This window comes from Staurois parvus, unplaced genomic scaffold, assembly GCF_062004578.1.
Source record: "Staurois parvus isolate SC_StPar_1 unplaced genomic scaffold, SC_StPar_1.0 ptg000813l, whole genome shotgun sequence".
Taxonomy (NCBI): domain Eukaryota; kingdom Metazoa; phylum Chordata; class Amphibia; order Anura; family Ranidae; genus Staurois; species Staurois parvus.
In genome coordinates, this window is record NW_028318609.1 from 1,564,786 (window position 1) to 1,590,230 (window position 25,445).

The 25,445-nt window shown below is 43.0% G+C and overlaps 1 protein-coding gene across 1 annotated transcript in view; it reads right to left on the reverse strand.

Annotated features, from left to right (window-relative positions):
* LOC149444126 (proton channel OTOP3-like) overlaps positions 1-24,562 on the reverse strand; it is a 91,827-nt gene extending 67,265 nt beyond the window's left edge. Inside the window, exon 1 of the mRNA XM_089654884.1 lies at positions 24,329-24,562. The gene's annotated coding sequence lies outside the window, so the exon portion shown is untranslated. The remainder of the gene's footprint in view (positions 1-24,328) is intronic.
* Between the last annotated feature and the right edge of the window lie 883 nt (positions 24,563-25,445).

A 25,445-nucleotide genomic window follows, 5' to 3' on the forward strand; every position in this document is an offset into this window, starting at 1 on the left:
ATGGAGGGACACACAGACCTCTACAGGCTAGACAATGGCACCCTGACTGCCATTAGGTATTGGGATGAAATCCTTGAACCCATTGTCAGACCCTACGTTGGTGCAGTGGGTCCTGGGTTCCTCCTGGTGCACGACCTCATGTGGAAAGAGTATGCAGACAGTTCCTGGAGGACGAAGGAATTGATACCATTGAATAGCCCCCACGCTCCCCTGACCTAAATCCAATAGAACACCTCTGGGATATCATGTTTCGGTCCATCCAGGTTGCGCCTCAGACTGTCTAGGAGCTCATTGATGCCCTGCTCCAGATCTGGGAGGAAATACCCCAGGACACCATTTGTTGTCTCATTAAGACCATGCCCCGACATTGTCAGGCATACATACAAGCACATGGGGACCATACAAAGTACTGAGTACCATTTTGAGTTTCTGCAATGAAATTTCAGCAAAATGGACTAGCCTGCTGCATCGTTTTTTCACTTTGATTTTCAGGGTGTTTCTGAATTCAGTCCTCTGTAGGTTGATAGTCTTCATTTACAATGATGGGGCATCCCTGTGTTCCTAACACATTACTCAGTCCATATCAGTATAGATATCCAGCATGATATTTTTCCCCACTGAGATCTGTGTTTTCAAAATGTTCCTTTAATTTTTTTGAACAGTGTAGTAAAGTATAGTTGCAGTTTTTTTTCCCTTTTAAATTATTTTCTAAGCTTGCAGGAAAATTTTTTTTTAAAGCTGAACTGAAATAAGATATAAAACATTAATTTAGTTATGTATTTATTACTATATAATTAAATGTATAAATAGAAGCATCTATCGTAATTACTTTCATTTGTCACAGACAAGTTGAGGAAGGTGCAGCAATACTCTTCATGCATTTATGCTGAGTATGAAGAGCGGTGAGTGATGAGTGAGTATGAGTGGTGAGCTCATCATTCTGGCTTCTTCACTGCAGGGGCAGACTGACAACTCATTAGGCCTCCGGGCAATAGGGGATCATGGGGCCCCTGTGTCCTTGCCCAAACTCAAAAAAGCCTATGAAAAAGGTACCAGGGGCCTCTCATGGGGCCCCCTACTGACCCTGGGCCCTTGGGCAGTGCGCGAGTTTCCAAATGGTCAGTCCGCCCCTGCTTCACTGTCCACGCTTATGTAGTGGAGCAGGGAGGAGACATAGTAGAGAAAAGCCAGGTCTTCTGACTGGCTGTGCTTTTTGGTTCAGCTTAGAAAATCTCAGGAGTAAATTGATGTAAATCGAAATCCTTTGGGGGGTAAAACAGCCCAAATATATGCTTTTTTGTCCCCTGGAATTCAGCTTTAAAATTGCTTTCTTGGGAGATACTGCTATTGCCAGGCTTAACAGACTATAATCAGATGTAAGTTCACTGTTTTTTTTTTTTTTTATAACAGACAAAGCTGGTTACCTGGTCAATGGCAAAATAGACAATTCAGGATAATATGGGTAACATCATGAACAGTTATAGACAAGTCAAGATAAAACAGGTACTTTTTTCCTTTTATATGTTGGACATAATAAACTCAGACCCTGCCATTGTGACCAAGCCAAAACAGGTACCTCTGCCCTTTAATATGGATGGCATAATGACCATTTTTTGGGGTGAGAGGTTTTCATCACAAAGCGAGTATCTGATGTCTTTAATATGGACGACGTGATGGGAAGTAGCTAGCTGCCTGAACAAGAAAAAGCAAGCTCAGTTCTGGTCAGTTATGCAAGGTAGGTGATTCTAGTCTTTGAAATGGATGACATAATGGGGAGATTTGCTAAAAGCGGAGCACTCATAATATCTGGTGCAGCTATGCATGGGTAGCCAATCGGCTTCTGACTTCAGCTTGTTCAGTTAGGCTTTGGCATAAAACCTGGAAGCTGGTTGGTTTCTTTGCAGAGCTGCACTAGATTTTGATGCAGTTTTAGTATCCCCCCATGTGACTTAATGAGCAATGGCTGAAGCCCAAATACATTACATGACAATCTCCTGATCCAATGTCTCAAGGAGCAAAACAGGTAGGCATAGCATTCTTTGCCAAATCAGTATTCTTTTCTCCATCAAGTCTGCATTTTCCATCTCATGCCTCCTTAATTGCCCTAAAGAACAGAGCTTGTGCAGACACAGTGCACCTGTTACGTGGACAAATGACCCAGTAGACATTGTGAACTTGGTGCACTGTATTTACATGTTCAACTGTTCTTTAATGATTATAATGAGCCCTCACTTTGTGACTGTCTGGCCAATGTAAAGCAAGCTCTTAAAGCTTTTGGTATGACTAACATACTGAATGAGGGGTAATTACTGTTTAGACAAAGGGGCGATGGTTAAACATTTAATATGGCTGGCATAATTGGCTGTGATTCATTGACTGCAAAATCTTGACAAAGTAGATGCTTCAAGCATGTGACATATCTTGGATAGTAGCCTAGTTTCTATTCAACTATGACGGATTTAGTACATTATATTGTAAATGTGTGGCAAACTGAAAATGGGCGTTCCCAGCAATAATATTCAATGTGCTCCATGTTAGTAGGCCATTAGCCTTTGATGGGGAGGGTCTTAGGGCACTTATACTCAGTGAGAGGACAGGAAGACATTGGTACTCAGTGGGGGGTCAGGGGGCACTCCTTTTTCCCCTAACTAAGCACCATTTCCCCCCTTGTCCCTCCACTGAGCACCAATGCTCCCTTGCCTCTTCACTTAATTTCACAGCCAGTATACACTATATTGCCAAAAGTATTGGGACGCCTACCTTTCCACGCTCATTAATTTTAATGGCATCCCAGTCTTAGACTGCAGGGGTTAATATTGAGTAGGCCCACCCTTGCAGCTATAACAGCTTCAACTCTTCTGGGAAGGCTGTCCACAAAGTTTAGGAATGTGCCTATGGGAATGCTTGACCATTCTTCCAGAACCACATTTGTGAGGTCAGGCACTGATGTCAGACGAGAAGGCCTGGCTCGCAGTCTCCGCTCTAATTCATCCTAAAGGTGCTTTATCGGGTTGAAGTCAGTCAAATTCCTCCACCCCAAACTCGCTCATCCATGTCTTTATGGGCCTTGCTTTGTGTACTGGTGCGCAGTCATGTTGGAACAGGAAGGGGCCATCCCCAAACTGTTTTCACAAAGTTGGGAACAGAGGAAAATGCCAGGTGTCTGGGAACAGTGTAGCAGCTGAGCTGCTGCTCCTTCCAGTGTTCCTCTCAGACTCAGTCTCTTACTGCAAGCTGGCTGGCGGGGCGGCTACTGATCACTGTGAAGTTCCAGCCCTTTTCTTCCCACTCATCAGTGGTGGAGGAGCTGCGCCTGTGGAGGAAAGTAATGTCTGACTCTGACGTCTTGTGTCTGTGTGAGTGTGACCCCTGCTGGCTGGACATCCATCACTTGTGCAATGTGTCAGTGAGTGATGACATCATCACGATTCCACAGCCTGCCCTTCTAGTGTCTGCTGGGCCTGCTGACTTGTGGTGTCAGTGTTGGTGTGTTGTATCAGGTCTGGCGCTGTGTGGGATCGCTCAGTTCAGCTTCCTGCTGTCACAGCGTATTATCTCACCCCCATTGCCTTGGGATTTCCAGTCTGGGTTCTGTCAGAGTGTGGATTCATCATCCTCCACTCACTGGAACTGTCACCCTGCCACTGCCAGCTATAGATACAGTCCATCCATGACACTGATTTTGTCTTTTAACCACTAGCCTACAGGGCACTTATACCCCTTCCTGCCCAGGCCAATTTCCAGCTTTCAGCGCTGTCGCACTTTGAATGACAATTGCGCAGTCATGCAACACTGTACCCATATGACATTTTTATTATTTTTTTGTGACAGAGAGAGGTTTCTTTTGGTGGTATTTAATCACCTCTGGGTTTTTTTTTTTTTAAACAAACCAAAAACCACAGAAAATTTTGAAAAAAAAGTTTTTTCTTAGTTTTTGTTATAAAATTTTGTAAATAACTGATTTTTCTCCTTCACTGATGTGCGCTAATGAGGCTGCAGTGATGGGCACTGATAGGCTGCATTGATGGACACTGATAGGTGGCACTGATGGGCACTGATGAGGAGGGACTGGTAGGTGGCACTGATGGGCATTGACAGGCATCACTGATGGGCACTGAAAGGCAGCACTGATACATGGCACTGATACATGGCACTGTTAGGCAGCACTGTCTGGCACTGATAGGCGGCACTGACTGGCACTGTTAGGTGGCACTGGCTGGCACTGATAGGTGGCACTGATGCACACTGATAGGTGGCACTGATAAGCGGCACTGACTGGCACCGATATGTTGCACTGATTGGCAGCACTGATAGGTGGCACTGATTGGCATTGATAGGTGGCACTGAGTGGCACTGATGGATGACACTGAAAGGCCGCTCAGATGGGCACTGATATGTGGCATTGATGTGCACTGGTATGCACTGATATGTGGCATTGATGGGGCACTGATAGGCACTGGCACTGATCGACACTGACAGCTGGCACTAATGGACTTTGACAGGTGGCACTGCTGGGGATACACTGATCATCAGGGCACACTGATCATCAGTGCCCTGATGATCAGTGTACATGTCCCCTCCGCGGAAAGCCGATTACTGGCTCTACTCTGCTCTCGAGCTGTCAGCGTGACAGCTCGAGAGGAGAGAAATGCCGATAACCGGCATTTCCGTGTTTACATGTGATCAGCTGTGATTGGACACAACTAATCACATGACCGAGCCGACATCTTCGGCTCTTTCCATGATCAGTGATCCCTGAGCACGCATGCACTGTGAGAATGAGAGGACATCTTAATATTGGTGCTGGTGGTATCTTATGGCACTTATTTTTGCAATGTAAAAGAAATTTAGCAGTTTCATGTTTTGTTGATTTAATATCTTCTACTTTTAAAATGTATTTATTTATTTATTTTTTGGGGGGAGGGGCACAAGTAGTTTTTTATTACATACTTTTATTACAGTTCTCAGCATAAATGAGTACATCCCTTTTGAAAAGTAAGATTTTAAACAATATCTCAATGAACACAATTTTCAAAATTTTGACAAAATTTAGTTTTATAGAACATTTGTTTAGCTCATTATATGAAAATAAGATTTAATAATATAATTTAGATTACAAAGTCTTCAGTTTTACTCAAATCAGTTGATGCAAAAATGAATACACTCCACAACAAAAACTACTACATCTAATATTTGTATGACCTCCGTGATTTGTAAGGACAGCACCAAGTCTTCTAAGCATAGAATGAATAAGCTGGTGACACATTGCAAAATCTATCTTTTTTCCATTCAAGAACGACCTCTTTTAGACCCTGGATGCAGAGTGATTCTCAGCTTGTCTCTTCAGATTTCCCCATAGGTGTTCGATTGGGTTTCATTGGGTTCAGATCAGGAGACATACTTGGCCACTGAATCACTGTTACCCTGTTCTTCTTTAGAATATCAACAGTGACCTTAGATGTGGGTTTTGGATCATTGTCATGTTGGAAAAGTGCAATACGACCAAGGGCATGGAGTGATGGTAGCATCTTCTCTTTCAATATATAGCAGTACATCTGTGAATTCATGATACCATCAATGAAATGCAGCTCCCAGACACCAGCAACACTCATGCAGCCCCACAGAAGGACACTGCCACCACCATGTTTCATTGTATGCATGGCGATTTTCTTCAACCCTTCTCATCAGAAGATGCTCCTGTCGAGGTGTTAACTTCCATGAACAGCCTGGATGTCTCTGTGAGATGGTTGCAGTTCTATCTTTGTTAACTTTTTGTATCACTTTTGCTACAGTATTCTCACTGATAAGTAATGCCTTGCTGATCTTCTTGTAGCCTTCACCTTTCTTGTGTAAAGATATTTATTTTCTTTCTCAGGCCTTGTGACATTTTTCTTTCATGTGGTGTCATTGCTGACAGCAATTAGGATTTTGTTATCTAAAATGTAGGTTTGCTCCTAAGACTTTCATTGGGGTGTATTCATTTGTGCACCATGGTCTAGAATGAATTTGTTAGGAAAAATACTTTTTTGTGTGTGCAAATGAACAAATCTTGTTTGCAACCAAATGGTCCGCATTTTGTAGTATAGTGTCCCATAGAAAATGTTGATTCTGAAAGGAAAGTAAATGTTTTCTGACAAATCTGTTGGGGTGTACTCATTTATGCTGAGCACTGTATATGGACTGTTGCACTTAAAAGATATTTGGTTTGGTTTGCTTTATACATAAGTAATATGCATATAAGTAGGAGTAGCGCTGCACTTATATTGGAATGTAAAATTGGCCATCAGCAACACAAATGTTTAAATAGCAAGGCTAGGCCCAAATTTACTAGAAAAAAATGTTTATCTACAAGAATTAAGATACTACAGAGGATACAGCTATGTAAATTTGACCAGTACCAGAGCAGTGACAATAGGTCAAAATGTTCTAGAGACAAAAAGTACAAACAGATATTTTACTACACAAAATTATAATGACATTTTTATGGGCAAGTCTAAGCTTAAATTTACTAGAGACAAACAGCACAGGCTGGAATTTTACTACAGATAATCCAGACAGTACAGAGGTGTAAAATTGGCCAGCAGCAGGACAGTTTTAAATAGGGATAACAGGCCTATCTGATGTATGCCTAACTTTTATTTTATCTATAGGGATATGGTGTGCATGGTCCTTGCACTTAAAAAAATAACCAAGGCCCCAGCAACATAAAATTAAAATCCCACAAAATAAAGGAAAACCTGCAAATACCACCCCTGAAACAAAAGCCCACTTTTTCATAAAGGGAAACCTTGCATCATTAAAAACAACCTGAATACAATTTTTTAAAAATGAATATACTCTCAAAATAAATGAAAACCCCCAAATACCACCCCCATTTCAGCAAAAAAAAGAAAAGAAAAACTGATTCAAAATCAACCACAAAACAACATAAAACACAAAAGGCCCCTAATAATAAGAAAAAAAAAGGCAAAATAGGCAGCAAAATTGTTGATTGACCAAAGAGGTAGTAATCAGAATTAAAGTACAGATCCCTAACTGCTGTAAGCTCTCCTGATGAAGTTTGTCAGCTTTCAGTGTCCTTTCCCTACAACAGCTTCCAATTCACTGACACTATGGCTGCTGTGTGCCCCTCCATTTATAGTTAAGGAATTGGCTTAACTAAAAACCCCTTTTTGGCCCTCCTAAGTCTGCTGGCCATAGTTCAAACTTACAAATCAAGAATGTTCTTTTGGAAAATATTCATCTCTTGCTACCTCTATATGACCACATTTCACCCCGATTGGGTGATTCCATCAGAGAACTGCTTCCTCACCGCTGGGACACAGGACCAAGATATTATAGCTGGACATTGCACCCAAGAACTAGACGGCACTAGCTCAGGTGCAACTGGAACTACTTTACCAATTTTTATACACTTCAGGAATATGGTTAGTCCCCACATTAACAATAAAACAAATAATATACATTAGGATAAACATCCCACAATGGTTTGGTAACAAGGCAACCTGGACATAATACTAATCACATCCCCAGAAGGACTAGCAGACAGACAGAAACAATAGGTGACTGAATTAACTGAATTAACAATGGAAATGCACACCTAAGAGGCACACAATGGTAGAAAGACAGTAAACACATAACACCTTAATAAACAGATTAGACACTTCAGCATCAGGTTATTTTGAGCTTATTATATCAACATCTTCTTAGAGTCTCTGAGTCTAGGAAGGGGAGTGGGGGGGGGGGGGGGGGGTTGATGCAGCCAATGCTTGTTTGGGCACAGAGACCCAAAATCTGCATCCTGGTCCTCCAGTTCTCAGGATCTGTGTGTTTTAGGGAGACATGGATTTGAATCCAAAGTACACTACTCCAAAGGTCCCCCCAGACACATACCTCCCAAAGAATAGAGCCCCCACAGATGCTAGGGCCATGGTCAGTAGGCAACACACTAGCCTACAGTCAGACCCTGTCCCGGTTGGGTCTGTCACACCTCATATGCAGTAGTAGCAGACATCCACACCAGTGTGTAGGATCACTGAATATTAGAATACATAGGGGTTGATTTCTAAAGGCGAATAGACAGTGCACTTTGCAAGAAAAGTCACTTAGTAAGTGAGGTGAAGCTTTGCTGATTTCCATCATCCAACTGTGTACATGCAAAAATTATATATATTTTTTTACTTTTCTTGCATGTGATTTGGTAATTGGTAAGTGAAATTTCTCTACATTCACTAAGCTCTGAGGAAATTTCTCTAGCAAAGGCTATCTGCCTTTATTAAGTCAACCACATAGTCCTTGAGTGCTGCTACACCACACACAAAGCCAGATTTAAATTATTACAGTACACAATATTGAAACAGCAAATGTGCACATATTTACCAGCAGTTTGGGGCAGGGGATTCATTTTGGGCACCTGGAGCTCTGCTTTAAAGTGGGAAATAACACAATGTATGGGTGGGCGGGTGTAGCCCTGGCAAGCCTACTGCCATGGAACCCACACATTACTGAGTTCTTTACACGATTATAGCTACATGTGGTTGGGAGTATTTTATTAGAAACACAAACATATCCTTTCCGTTTTTACACTCACAAGTTATAATCATAGTCCTTCATCAGTCATATTACAAATTAAATGCCAACTTTCTGGACAATCTGTCACCCCGCCCATGTATTAATCACTTAAGATGAAAAAAAACAGATGTTGCCAAAAAGAACAATACTATATTTAAATTCTTGGAAAATCACATTACCATTCTTATTGCTACACAAGAGCACAAGAGGTGTAAATGTGTTGCAAAAGTTTGGCTGACATATAAGGCATTTAAAGCAACTATTGTAAGTTGTCTTTCTTTCTCGTTTTAAATAGAATCTGAATGTCAGTGGAGGCATGCAAATATAGAGCTGTATATATATATTAGAGGATACTCGATATTAGATATTAGAGGATTGTATTGTAGCAGTACTATATATGTATAGAGCTAGCTTGTAAGCAGATGATTTCAAGGGGTCTCTTTAGGGTTGCCAGCTTATCCCTGAACACATATTAATTACACATGTTCTGTGGCTGATTATAATAGTAATTAAACTTACTTAGTGCTTCATCTGTGTTAAAATAGCCTCAGAATGTAATGAATATGTATTCAGCTTTAAACGGATGAGATGGCAACCCTAGGTCTCTTAGTTATCTGGGACAAGTCTGCTGTCTTTGCTGTGAAGCCGTTACAATGTCTTTGTGTACACTGTGTCCTCAGGATGGCCTGCAAGGTGGATGGGTACCAGGGGAAGGGATTGCTGACCAAGTTTTCCTTCCAAAATCCTGAGATCCACTGCCCCGTCTACAGGTTGTCCCATGTAAATAGGGGCTCTTCTGTGACCTAGTGTCAAATGTCTGTGGTAGTAAGCCCTTCCTTGTAGATCATCGACTTGGGGTTCCCCAGAGCGCAGAGTCTTAGCTCCAGACTGCTTCTTCGTCAGGGCCCCAATGGTGGGGATAGACTTGCAGCAAGTTGGAAGTTGTAGTAGCGGCCACCAGGTATACCCAACTGAGGATGCAGACACCACTTGCATGAGCAGAGTACAAACAGCAGGAGACAACAGAAAATCCAGGAGACAAGCCGAGGTTAGGACAGGGGGCAAACAGCAGGAGACAACAGAAAATCCAGGAGACAAGTCGAAGTCAGAACAGGGGGCAAATAATCACAGACGGTGAGTGAAGCAGAGATGGATACACATGTAGTCAGGCACAGGATACACAAGTAGCAAATGGGTGCTCAGAGAACTATGAAGTTGCTCAGGCAACATGGGCTAAATTGAGCATGTCTTATATAGGCAAGCAAACTAGGAGGCAGGAGGGCCAGGAAGGGAAGGCAATAAAAACCCATAAAATAGCAGGTGACATCCATAGGCACAGCCAAGCCACACATGTGAAAGAAATCAGGATAGAAAAAGCACTGCAGGAAAAAGGTAAAAATGCACAGGCAGGAAACTGCAGGATAACGTCTGACACCTAGAGCATTCCCCCTGGAGGAAGTCTTGTTGAATTACTGCCAGAATGTAGGCTGTTATGCTGCTGGGTAGTGTTGGGCATGATGTTAGAGTCAATCATAAGTTTGACTTGAACATCGGCCGTGCATGTGTTCGGTGAACACACGAACGGTAAGGACGTTTGGCGGAAGTTTGCCCACCGCACCCCACAATGCACTGCACCCTGATGGGTCAGGTGCAATGCATTGGCCAATCACAGCACATGATGATGTCACAAGGGGGCGAAGGTGACTACACTTTTTTTTGTCAATGAGTAATGGTACCATGTACCCTATACTCATTCACATAATAGGGGACCGGAATCTGCAGGCCCCCTTATTAATCACTTAAGAGCCGCCCCATAGCATATATACTGCTACAGGACGGCTCCACTGTGCAAAATCATGTAAAAATATGCCATACTCACGTCGATATTGGCTCCTGTATATGTGAATCACCTGATCCCGGCCGGCACTCAGCTATCGTCAGCAGGGCTGATAGGGGAGAGATCTGTGTGTATAAAACACAGATACCTCTCCTGTCAGCAAGTCTCCCAAGTAAAACACACACAACACACTATCAACCCTTCGATCGCCCCCAGATGTTAACCCCTTCCTGCCGTTTGTCATTTGTACAGTGTCAGTGTTTTTTATTAGCACTGACCACTGCATTAGTGTCACTGGAGATGTCAGTGGCTGTTAGTTCCCACCCAGTGTCAGAATGCCCACCGCAGTCCTGCTATAAGTCGCCAATCACTGCCATTACTAGTATGAAAAAAGTATGTATACTGCCATTTGTAGATGCTATAGCTTTCATGTTAAGCAAGTAATTTACACTTATTGGGAGTTTTTTTAGCAAAGACATTTATGAAGAAATTGGATTTTTAAAATTTTTTATTGGATATTTTTTTATAGGTGCCGCGAGAAGTATCGCACAAGACATTGTTATAATATATAGGAGGTATATAACCTCCCTTGTAATCTTTATTGTGTTAGAACATATATAGTTGTGTTCAAAATAATAGCAGTCAGACATCACTAACCTGATCAATCACTGTTTTTGGTAGAAATTATATTTCTACATGGCAAATAATTTACTAGCCGGTATAGTAGAGTAATAGAAATCCAACAGACCCAACAGTCATGACATGCATGCTGCTGATTCTGTGTAATTGAATCACTAATTGAGAGGGGCATGTTCAAAATAATAGCAGTGTGGAGTTCTAATAGTGAGGTGATTCATTCTTTGAAAAACAGGTGGCAATTATTGCCCTTATTTAAGGAAGGAAGGCAGCAAATGTTGTACATGCTGGTTACAGTGCATTTCTCTGAAATTCTGAGGAAAATGGGTCGTTCCAGACATTGTTCAGAAGAACAGCGTACCTTGATTGATCGGAGAGGTGAAAACATATAAAGAAGTGCAGAAAATAATAGGCTGCTCAGCTAAAATGATCGCAAATGCTTTAAAATGGCAACCAAAACCTAAAAGACGTGGAAGAAAGCGAAAAACTACCATTGGAATGGATAGAAGAATAGCCAAAATGGCAAGGACTCAGCCAACAATCAGCTCCAGGAAGATCAAAGAAGGTCTAAAGTTACCTGCGAGTACTGCTACAATTAGAAGACGCCTATGTGAATCCAAGCTATCTGCAAGAAGCCCCCGCAAAGTCCCACTGTTGAAAAAAAGATGTGCTGAATTTACAATTTGCCAAAGAACACATTGACTGGCCTAAAGAGAAATGGCGCAACATTTTGTGGACTGATGAAAGTAAGATTGTTCTTTTTGGGTCTAGTGGCCAGAGACAGTTTGTCAGACGACCCCCAAACACTGAATTCAAGCCACGGTACACTGTGAAGACAGTGAAGCATGGTTGGCAAGCGTCATGATTCACCATAAAGAGATAGATGAGGATCCATTCCCCTTCCATCTGTCAGATCAGATGGGATGGCGGTCGGATGGAAATGGACAGGAGGTGTCTGAGTCCGCTCTGCAGCAGTGGAGCAGACACAGACCTGTTATCTGCTTGCTCAGCGGAGAGAGAGATTCCCCCACTGAGCATGGAGATCTGCTGAGGGATCCGCCCCGTATGGAAGGGCTTAAATCTTTGGTAGAAGGCTGTGCTTGGTGGTGGTGGAGCATTAATCACTGGATTATGTAGATTAATGGACACTTTTTAATCACGGGAGAGATAATTTGACACATGAACTTTGATACAAATGTTATGTAACTAGAAGCAACATGTATTGCTTTGTTTAATTATTGAATGTCAAAATATTTATGAATGCCTATGAGTGCAGCTAGTGACATTTAAATTATTATTGTGTTATATCACTAAGCGCAGTGAAATAAGGGTTTTTTTTTGTTGATCTGTCAGTTGGGTTGAATAAAAAAAACTTGCAGTGTGTACCTGGCTTAACTCCACACCAAGTTCACTATATGGACCACCTCTGTATTTATACATGGTTGGTAATATCCCCCCTTAATCTCCTCTTCTCAAGAGAGAATAATTTCAGTAACTTTAACCCAGCGGTTCTCAACCTGGGGGTCGCGACCCCTTTGGGGGTCGAACGACCATTTCACAGGGGTCGCCTAAGGGCATCGGAAAACACATATTTCCGATGGTCTTAGGAACCGAGACACCGCTCCTGTCACAGGCGATCTGTGGGCGGGATGATATGCTGCCCCTGTCACCTGGCCACACCTCCGGGATCACTCAACAGCTCCGCCTCCTCGCCGCTGATTGGCCATCGGAACTGTAGCTCAGGAGAGGCACACAGGCGGCCAATCACCGGCGAGGAGGTGGAGCTTGGAGAGGAGGAGCCGAGCGGCAGCGCGCGGAGATCGAAGAAGATCGAGGGAGCTGCAGGAGCGAGTGAAGAGAGAGGCCAGAGAAGGAAGACAGCTGACAGGTAAGTGAAAATTTTGCTGCTGCAGCCAGGTATGCAGGCTGTAGATGGGAGAGGGAGAGAGCAAGCCCAGGCTGGAGCAGGAGTCAGCAAGGTAAGTATCATTGGTGTCAGTGGGAGGAATAGTGCCCCATCATTTGTGTCACTAATACCAATGATGGGGCACTATTTCTCCCACACATACACCAACGATGAGGCACTATTCCTCCCCCCACTGATACCAACGATGGGGCACTATTCCTCCCCCCACTGACACCAACGATGGGGCACTATTCCTCCCCCCACTGACACCAACGATGGGGCACTATACCTCCCCCCACTGACACCAACGATGGGGCACTATACCTCCCCCCACTGACACCAATGATGGGGCACTATTCCTCCCACTGACACCAACGATGGGGCACTATTCCTCCCACTGACACCAATGATGGGGCACTATTCCTCCCACTGACACCAATGATGGGGCACTATTCCTCCCACTGATACCAATGATGGGGCACTATTCCTCCCACTGACACCAATGATAAGGCACTATTCCTCCCAATGACACCCACAATGGGGCACTATTCCTCCCACTGACACCCACAATGGGGCACTATTCCCCCCACTGACACCAATGATGGGGCACTATTCCTCCCACTGACACCAATGATGAGGCACTATTCCTCCCACTGACACCCACAATGGGGCACTATTCCTCCCGCTGACACCAATGATGGGGCACTATTCCTCCCACTGACACCAATGATGGGGCACTATTCCTCCCAATGACACCCACGATGGGGCACTATTCCTCCCAATGACACCCACGATGGGGCACTATTCCTCCCACTGACACCCACGATGGGGCACTATTCCTCCCACTGACACCCACGATGGAGCACTATTCCTCCCACTGACACCAATGATGGGGCACTATTCCTCCCACTGACACCAATGATGGGGCACTATTCCTCCCACTGATACCAATGATGGGGCACTATTCCTCCCACTGACACCAATGATGGGGCACTATTCCTCCCACTGACACCAATGATGAGGCACTATTCCTCCCAATGACACCCACAATGGGGCACTATTCCTCCCACTGACACCCACAATGGGGCACTATTCCTCCCACTGACACCAATGATGGGGAACTATTCCTCCCACTGATACCAATGATGGGGCACTATTCCTCCCACAGACACCAATGATGGGGCACTATTCCTCCCACTGACACCAATCATGAGGCACTATTCCTCCCAATGACACCCACAATGGGGCACTATTCCTCCCACTGACACCCACAATGGGGCACTATTCCTCCCACTGACACCCACAATGGGGCACTATTCCTCCCACTGACGCCGATGATTGGGCACTATTCCTCTCACTGACGCCAATGATTGGGCACTATTCCTCCCACTGACGCCAATGATTGGGCACTATTCCTCTCACTGACGCCAATGATTGGGCACTATTCCTCCCACTGACGCCAATGATGGGGCACTATTCCTCCCACTGACGCCAATGATGGGGCACTATTCCTCCCACTGACGCCAATGATTGTACACTATTCCTCCCACTGTCGCCAATGATGGGGCACTATTCCTCCCACTGACACCAATGATGGGGCAGTATTCCCCCCACTGACACCAATGATGGGGCACTATTCCTTCCACTGACACCAATGATGGGGCACTATTCCCCCCACTGATGCCAATGATGGGGCACTATTCCTCCCACTGACACCAATGATGGGGCAGTATTCCCCCCACTGACACCAATGATTGGGCACTATTCCTCCCACTGATACCAATGATGGGGCACTATTACTGCAAAATTACAGTTATGAAGTAGCAACGAAAATAATTTTATGGTTGGGGGTCACCACAACATGAGGAACTGTATTAAGGGGTCGCGGCATTAGAAAGGTTGAGAACCACTGCTTTAACCCCTTCACAATGACCGTACGCAAATTAGCGGCCCCACTGAACTGGGCTTTTTTCCATGGGGCCACTAATTTGCACACCTGTCTTTGTGCTGGGAGTGCACCACATGGCACGCTCCCAGCTCAGTGACCAGGGTCTTACTGAGAGCCCTGAGTCCCGTTCCAACAATCAGGACCCGGAACTCCAGATTCCGGGTCACCTGATCGCTGTGATAGCCTCTGATTGGCTATCACAGTAATCAGTCACTGTGAAGCCCACCCCTGTGTTTTCTCTTCGAATGGAAGAGAGAGATACATTGTATCTCTCTCTGTCCTTTCAGAGAGAAAAAAAAACCAAGCGTGTGTAAAATAAACGAATAAATAATAAAAAAATAAAATAAAAAAATATTTAGATCAAGGTTTGATCTAGGTCAGTGCCAAGGTTAACGTTGGGTGAAGGTCAGGGTCGGTATTTTTTGGGGAGGAGCAGGGTTTTTTTTAAAAACTAGTATCAGTGTCAGTGGCAGAATAAAAACAAAATAAAATGCACACTATTGTTTCTGGGATGTACTACAGGTACAAACAACAATTAACATACATATATGTGGTATTGCTGTGATCATCAGGAGCAGGAGAAATTATTTTGGGTTGTTCTTTGGTGGTAGGTTATGGTAATAGCAAGACATATACTGCTACATTTAAAAAAAAAAGTTTTTTTAAGATTTTGGGCCAGTTTTCCTTTGATAATAAAAAAAACCCAGGAGATATCCATTACCATTTACCACCAAATGAAAGCCCAGTTTGTCCTGCAAAAAAAAGGTATAATCCACCTGGATGCACAAAGTAGTTGTGATGAAATGTATGGTTTTTCTAAACACATGTCAAAGTTGCAACATTTTGCTTAGGTGTTAAGATTTGTGTTACCCTTAGGTGTGAAGGGGTTAATCTTTCCTCATAGCTGAGCTCCTCCATGCCTCCTATCAGTTTGGTTGTCCTCTGTACTTTCTCCAATTCCCCGATATCCTTTTTGTGAACTTGTGCCCAAAACTGAACTGCATATTCCAGATGAGGTGTTACTAATTATTTGTACCGGGGTAATATGATATCTCTCTCTCTGGAGTCTATAACTCTTTTAATACAAGAGAGGATTTTGCTTGCTTTAGAAACCACAGCTTGGCATTGCATGCCATTATTAAGCTTGTGATCTACCCGAACTCCCAGATCCTTCTCCACCATTGATTCCCCCAGTTGTACCCCCCCTAGTATGTATGATGCATGCATATTCTTATATATATATATATATATATATATATATACACACACACATATATATACTGTATATATACACACATACATACACACACGGGGACGGGGGTTAGAATTTACAGTTGCACCCCCCTAAAGATCATTTCTTATTAACAGTTTAAAAAAGTTTACAAAAGTAGAAACGTTTGAAACAAAAAAGAAAAAAGAACACCCACTAGAACTAGCAAGGAATGAGACTTCGTGGGTATATGAAGTTGTGCCCTGATTGGCAGAAAGGTTTTTTACTCTACCCTTAACAAGACAATGCTGGAACAAGAGACAGGTATGTTTCCATTAGGCACCAGTGACATTTGCATGCTACAAAATCCCTTAACCACCTGCCTACAGGGCACTTATACCCCCTTCCTGCCCAACCCAATTCAGCTTTCAGCGCTGTCACACTTTGAATGGCAATTGCACAGTCATACAACACTGTACCCATATGACATTTTTATCATTTTTTTTTTGAGACAGATAGAGCTTTCTTTTGGTGGTATTTAATCACCTCTGGGTTTTATTTTTTGTTAAACAAACCAAAAAAACCTGAACATTTTGAAGAAAAAAGTTTTTTTAGTTATAACATTTTGTAAATAAGTGATTTTTCTCCTTCACTGATGTGAGCTAATGAAACTGCACTGATAGGCTGCACTGATAGGTGGCAATGATGAGGAGGCACTGGTAGGCGGCACTGATGGGCATTGTCAGGCATTACTGATGGGCACTGAAAGGCAGCACTCATATGTGACACTGATAGGCGGAACTGATATGCAGCACTGACTGGCACTGTTAGGCGGCACTGACATGCACTGATAGGCGGCACTGACTGGCACTGATTGGCAGCACTGCTAGGCGGCACTGATTGGCAGCACTGATTGGTGACACTGACTGGCATTGATAAGTGGCACTGACTGGCACTGATAGGTGACACTGAAAGGCAGCTCAGATGGGCACTGATATGTGGCATTGATGTGCATTGGTAGGCACTGATATGTGACATTGATGTGGCACTGATGGGAACTGGCAGGTGGCATTGATGAGCACTAACAGCTGGCATTGATGGACACTGACAGGTGGCACTGCTGGGGCTACACTGATCATCAGACACAGCTGATCACATGACCGAGCCGACGTCTTCGGCTCTTTCCGTTGACCGGTGATCTACTGTGTCGCCGTGTTGCGCACCACCGGAGCCATGCATGCTCGGTTAGAGTGGGAAGGCGTCATATGACGTCCTCCCGGAATGATAGAACAGTCTTGCACCCATTATTTCCTTATATGGCATGCGGGAGGCGGTTAAAGCAGTGGTAAACTCTATAAAAAATAAAGTTTCCATCTGCAAGGCAATATCATAATGTGCTGGTATACACTAATACATTATGAAAAACTTACCTTGAAACAAAGCCCTCCAGCGGCACGCTGTCACCGCTGCAGAGGCTTCCATCTTCACCTGGTGTTTCTTCTGGATTCATGCACTGTGGATGTCTGAATGGCCGTGCAGTGATGACATCACTCCCACACATGCGTATGGGAGTCTCGCCCGCTACACACACCTCTGAAGGAATGGCACGGGTATGCTGTTCCTTCAGAGTGCATCGCCGGCTGCTGCCCGCTAGAATATCTCCTAAACGGTGCATATTTAGCATATTTAGGAGATATTCATTTCACCTAAGGCTTTATTATAAGCTTACCTGTAGGTACAAATAAGGACAGAGAGTTTACTCCCACTTTAAAGGGTAACTCCACTTTTGTAGAAAAAGATATAACAAATTAAAAGAATATATATTGTGTATACAATCGCTACACAAGCCATATTGTCATTTAATGTTCTAAAAAAAAACCTTTCCTTTCCAGTCTGCAGCTGCTATAATTTTCTGCAGAATTCAATGCAACATGGCAACTTGGAGATGTTCTGAACAATGTTGGTGAACGGAACATGCCCAAAAATGTACCGTATTTTGTGCTTCATAAGAGGCACCTGACCATAAGATGCACGTAGGTTTTAGAGGTGAAAAACAAGAAAAAAAATATTCTGAACCAATGGACTGCAGTCACAGTACAGGAGATGATCAGAGACTGCGGACATAGTACAGGGAATGCCCAGAGACTGAGGACACAGTACAGGGAATGACCAGTGACTGCGGACACAGTACAGGGAATGACCAGAGACTGTGGACACAGTACAGGAGAAGACCAGAGACTGCGGACATAGTACAGGAGATGACCAGAGACTGCGGACACAGTACAGGAGATGACCAGCGACTGCAGACACAGTACAGGAGATGACCAGCGACTGCAGACACAGTACAGGAGATGACCAGAGACTGCGGACACAGTACAGGGGATGACCAGAGACTGCGGACACAGCACAGGAGATGACCAGAGACTGCAGACACAGTACAGGAGATGTCCAGCGACTGCGGACACAGTACAGGAGATGACCAGCGACTGCGGACACAGTACAGGAGATGTCCAGCAACTGCGGATACAGTACAGGAGATGACCAGAGACTGCGAACACAGTACAGGGGATGACCAGAGCCTACGGACACAGTACAGGGGATGACCAGAGCCTGCGGACACAGTACAGGGGATGACCAGAGCCTGCGGACACAGTACAGGAGATGACCAGAGACTGCAGACACAGTACAGGGGATGACCAGAGACTGCGGACACAGTACAGGAGATGATCAGAGACTGCGGACACAGTACAGGGGATGACCAGAGACTGCAGACATAGTACAGGAGATGACCAGAGACTGAGGACACAGTACAGGAGTTGTCCAGCGACTGCGGACACAGTACAGGAGATGACCAGAGACTGCAGACACAGTACAGGGGATGACCAGAGACTGCGGACACAGTACAGGAGATGATCAGAGACTGCGGACACAGTACAGGAGATGACCAGCAACTGCGGACACAGTACAGGAGATGACCAGAGACTGCGGACACAAGAGTTTAAGGTTCAGCAGAAAACAAGACAGGATTGTCCAATGGATTGGGCAGTGTGCTGTTTAGCATTGCAGGTAGCTCACTGAGAAGAGTTACACCCAGATACAGCTAAGGTCCTGGGTTCAAGTCCAGGCCCTGACAGTACTCTCATCCTCCCTGGACATCTTAGGGCTAGGTTTGTGTAGAAACCTCTGGTGGAATCTTGTTAATCTAGGGCTTGAACATTCTCCTCAGGCTCCCAAGAATTTTCTTCTGGCCAATACCCTTCTCATTGAACCAGATCAAGGAAACAAGAGTTTTATCCACCACAAATTCCTCTTCACCCTATACCTCAACAGGTGGAGGAGGTGGAAACATTCTTCCAGAAAAAGGATTTTCATGAAGCGGGTTGAGTAGCAAGATGGATTCAGGGAGATAAAACAGGGTGGATCTTCATACTGTCCCGTGCCATGGCACATAGCTCTGAAGGAACTGCACAGATATGCCGTTCCTGCAGAACGCATGCGCTGGCTTAAAAAAACAGAGAATATCTCCTAAACTGTGCGCATTTAGCCTACAGGTAAGCTTTATTATAGGCTTGGAGAAAAGGAACTGGATCTGTGTAAACCACAGGTCAGGTGCAATGCTTTGGCCAATCAAAGCACAATCGGGTAGTGCTAGCGGTGACATCACTACTAGTTCTGCCCAATTTTTTATATCTGACTAGCAAAGGTCAGATTGCAGTGAGTACTCGGCACGTGCAGACAGGTCAGCGGGCGTTGAGGTTTTTTTTATTTTGGCGAGTCGGGGTCATTGTGACAATGCTGGATGCCATGATTGATGATGGATTACAACGATGGGACCATTTATTGGGCTTTTTTTTTTTTTAATATAGGATTTATCAAACACTGTTACTTTGTTTTTTAATAAAAAAAAGTCTGTCATCTATTTTTTGCTCAATGCAACCCTTTAGTGAATGGGTAGGGGTACAAGTACTCCTTTCTCATTCGCAAGGGGGAGGGGGCAGCATCAGGAGGCCCCCCTATTTAAAGGGGTACCTTGATGCTCATTAGCTCCCCTCAACCACCAACCATCAACCGCGAACGATACACGGGGATGTTGGACCATCACTACTGTTTGTGTCTGTGCATACACCAGGCAGAGCCACTGAGAACCAGAAGGTTGGAGCCGAACCTGTGAGGACCAGAGCACTGCCACTGAGCCTGTGGGGACTGGATTCTTGAGTACAGAGCCAAAGGGACTGCCAAACAGAGAAGAATCCAGTGCAAGATCTGCTGTGCTGCCAGGACTAGTGAGCCACTGCTGTATATGTGATTAATACTACTGCTAACAGATCAGGAAGGGGACTAGTCTCTACTAGGAGCCAACTACTGCATGCACGTACATTAACTAGGTGCACCACCATATAGGTCGGGCCCCAAGGTTTGCTGGCTTAAGTTTGCAATTTAGGAGGTATTATACAAACACCTCCTAAGGGAACCCAACCCAAAAAAACCTACATTTAACTACATCATGGGGATATATACATGGAGCACATTCTAGGATACTTTTTTGATCAGTTGTTGCAGAGAGTTGCTATAAGACTTTTTATTGCCAGTTATACTTTTCACTGTTTATGCTGTTCTTTATTAATGGTGTGTATACCAGGTTACAGTAATTTGGTCTAGTATTTGTGTAGTCTAGGTTAGCTGCCCTATTATAGTCTAGTACTCACATCAGTTGTTTTACTGCATTCTTACAGATTCTTCATTATTTTTGACTTTTTACTTTGCTGTTTTGACAATATACAGTATGTACTTTATTTACAATCTACTAGTCTGGTGTTTATTTCCTATATGTCAATTGTTGTGGGTAGTAATATGATACCAGAGCCAATAAAGGTCTTTGCAGTGTGCTCTTTAATCAGGTGTGTGGGAGGGGGATGAAGGAGTTCACAGAGTTGTAGCAGAGAGCAAAGTATCCATCATACCAAACAGCTCCTTCAGAGGTAAGAGGTAGAGTATCCAGCCTCACTGAACCATTTAAAAAAAAATAAAAAAACACTCCCTCAGTAAATCACCCCCATATAATAAAAGGAGTGTAAATGTAAAAGTTGCATTGGGATGAATTGTTCAATATATACAAGTATCTAGTAGAGCTCTTGTTTTGTTTAATGCTGAACTGTATTCAAATGAACGTGGACTGAAATGTCTGTTTGCTTTGGCATTTAATTCTCAGAATGCAGCATTATTTACTTGGGCAGAGGATACAGGACATGTGTGTACAAAAAATTAAAATATATCAAACTCAAGATCGACAATGTAATGTAATATACAGTCTTTAGATGTGCTGGCTGCATTTGTATTCTTTTTTTGTATACAGGTATGCAGGGGAGGGTGGGTTCATTTGTGTGTGTAATATACTGTATATTAATAGTCCTGATATGGACTACAAATCCCCTTTGCTTCTCTTGATTACATAAGAGAGAAGGTGTTCTGTAGTTCACAGAAGAGAATTGTTTGAGATTTTGGTTCAGTGCACAGGAAGCTACAGAACAAACGATTTCTGACAAGATCAATAGGATTTTTCTGTACTTGCAGAAAATGCTTTTAGCCTTAAAAATGAAGCCACCATCTAAGGACTGGTAAGCTGCAAAAAAAAATATATATATATACACACACACACACACACACACATTTTTAGGGGGTTTAGACTTTTACATTCTATTATTAAAATTAGATTATTAAACCCAAAAGCAAACATAACATATTGCAGCTTACTGATCCTTAAATGTAGTGACTGCATTTGTTGTTTTTTAGGCTTTTCCCCCTATATTTTCACCTGGTGATCCTGCCAGTAATACACTTCCTGTTTTAGGGTGTCTCCTCTCTGGATAGAGGAGCAATGGAGCCACCCTTGGATGGCAACACTGTCAGTCTGGGGAGAGGGTAGTGTTAGACTAGAAGATTTAGATGGACATGACTAACAAACTAAAACTGAACCCCAAATGCAGTGACAGCAAACTTTTTTTTTTATAAGCAAAGTTTACAGATATTATAACAGAAAACAGGAGAGTACAGATAACATACATGAGACTGCATTCACAGGCGTATAAACATTTTAGCAAAGGTTCGCACAAAAGTCATCCTGGCTGCACGTGGCAGCCAGATCAGTACAGAAATATACTGATGCATTTTGAACCATAAAGGGCTCTGACATAATAAGTCAGCAAATGCACAGTTCAAAGCAGCATACGTTATAGGAAAACAACATAGACCAGAACTGAATAAAAGAGCATAAAAAACAAGACGCAAATCTGTAAATATGCAAATCCAGGGGAGCAGGTATATAGATTTATTAGGACTATTTGCCCAGGCAAGTACTAAAACTAAAGATGGCCATACATGGGTTGAATGCCGAATTAATTTTCTTTAGAAAATCGGAAATTTAGTGTGTTTTCTAATCCGATGGTACCACCATTGATTTAGAAATTCAACAAACCAAGCCTTCAATTTCTCCTCATGTTGCTACAGAAAAGAATTTTCATGGCCAAGAATTTTCTTTACTTTCCAGGTCACAGATTTATATTTCTCGTACGATTCTCCCATTCTTGACTCGAAATTCATTAGTTTTTAAAACAATTTCCAACAACATGCCCGATCACTCAAATTCGATGGTCACACAAAAATTGGCCATTTCTGTGACTCACTAACAGTGCAAAATTCGAACACAAATTCTTAGAAAAGATTTTCGAAGGAAAATTATTTTGGAATTCGACCCGTGTATGGCCAGCTTAAGGTAGGTACTCATTATGTTGAAAGGTACTCAGGCATCTGGTATCTTGTTAGAGTAGTACATCCAACCCATCCACACATCTTTAAATTTGTCCTGTTGGTTTTTAACTGTATGCACCCATCGTTCAGCTTCCATGATGTTCTATGATGGCTTCTACCTCTTTTTTCCAATCACTATGAGAAGGGCATGTAATTGGTTTCCGAATCTGGGGATTAAGGATTTTGCCACATTCAGCAAATGAGGGATGACACTCTTCTTATATAATTTTATGGAAGAGGGGGCACCATGAAATAGAAAGTGTAGAGGGGTACACTCTATAGGTCCAAGAGTCATTTTCTTAATCCATTGTGAAATTGACTCCCAGAAAGCTGTAATCTTAGGGCAATACTACCAAAGATGGAGGAATGTGCCTCTTTGATCATATTCCCTCCAACAGCCCGCATCTGGGGTTTTATAGCACCTGGTAAGGAATTTGTATGATGACTCTTGTGTGTGGGTACAAATAAAAGCGTGGGCCAATTTAATGACACTCTGTATATGAGGTTGGGAAAATTTCAATCAATTTCAAGTTCTTTCTCCCAGATTGCGTACTAAGAACCAATTTATACATGTGAGAGAGTGGGTGTTTAGAATCTGGGAGGTTAACACACATGGATTCAAACATGGAGAGATTATCCAACGGTCTCAATTTGGGTGTCAGTTTGCAAAGGGGGTCAAGAGGTTGGCCATATTTCCATGTTGCTAGTGGGAAATTCCCGTAGGAGGATTGCAGCACAGTGTAGGATAGCAGATTGCCCTGGGTGGGCAAATTTTGCACAGGGTCTCCCCATCTTCTCCCCAGAAACAGAAAAATCTAATGTCTTCTCCCGGTGGGAACCAGGGAAATGCAAACTTTTTTTTACTGTTTTGGGAGGAAGGTTTTACATAAATGAATAAAAGCTGATCATTGTAAGCACTCCTGCCAGAGGTAAATGTCTCATCCTTCTACTCCTACTTTGTCTGGACATCTTGATCTGTTAAAGTAAATTGAAAAATAACAGACTTCCTGACTGGATCACCATGTGAAAATAATTTATTAAAAAAGTAAAGAAAAGTTGCAATATCATGCCTAGAACATCATTCTTTAAAATTTTAAATATAATGTATTAAAATATTTTTTCAACATGAGATGGAAGTTTATTACTTTGCTGAGAAAACATGATCTAATACAACTCTTGGAATTAAAATACGGAGATGTGTTATTTGTACTCATTACTTACAAATTATTATTATAACAAGTACTTATGTAACCTACTACAAAACTAAAACATTAATTTCTTAATAAAAAAAAGAAAAAAAATCTGAATCAGCAGAAATATGTATTTATCACAAATGTTGTACTCTTATATAATTAATATTTGTCTGATAATTACTTGTCGTCAGCTCCCAGAAATGTGAAGAAAACAAGTGCCCACCTGTAATAATTGCTTTCCCCTGCAGCTCTTCCAGTCTTCCTAGAGCTCCGTGTGGCCGTATCGTCAGGTTCTTACAAGCTGTCTGAGTCTGCTCCTTCCCTCTGCCCTGTAGGGCAGGTTCTGAGTTTCATTGATTTTTCTCTTGTTTGCTTTCTGAATAATCTTCTCATTGCTTTTGAAGGATCCCATTAATTTCCAAGCATGAAAAGAGCCGCTTTGTGTCTTTTGTCGGCTGTACCATATAAGGAATGGTGGTGATCTGCCCTAAGATTGAAACATAATCACACTAATCCACGGTATACAGCTAATGAACTTGCTAATGAAAGCTGATATACACGTGACGTGAAAAGGTATACAACTATGACACTCTCCAGTATCACTGCTTACAAATTCACACCAGCATACCACCAATGCCCAAGTTTTATTGACTTTAAAGTGTGTTTATAGACAAAACATTTTAGGTTTTTGGTAAAATGAGAAGGGTTTGATCTCTTGCTTGATTTTTTGTTGTTGAATTTGTCCCGTGTGGAAGACACAACAAGAACTGAGTTGAAATCTCTCAAAAGGTTAATGGAAATCCCACCTTTGGCAGTCTTTAATGGAACAGGAGAGTCCCTAAAGGAATTCTTGTTCCTGTGACAATTAGGGATGAGCAAAGTTTTGGCAAAATTGATTATACCATGAAAATGACTGATTTTGCTGAAGCAGAAAAATCTACTCTTTTTTAGTTTGTAACAGCAAAACTCCAGAATGGAGAAAAAAAAACCTTTGAAGTGGTCCCCCTGCTTACAAAAGGGAGGAAGCCTATCTCTGTACACCTAGGCTAGAAAGCAAGCCATAGATTATGCCTTCCACCAGTGGAAGGAAAAAAAATCACTTGATTCACAGTCATTGTTCATGGGGGAAACCCTCTCACAGTGCTATTGTGTTCTTCTGGTGGGGAGCCTTCTGTTACGTACCTGATAGAAGTCTGAATTGACGAGGTTAGCCTCTCTTGTATCTCCAACCCAGGCCCCACTAAAGCTGGAACAGTTGCTGCTGGGGGACAGGAGAAACACGAGTGCCTGTAGATATTGATTGCAGAACTTGCGGCTGGTGGTGTGAGCTCAGTAAATCA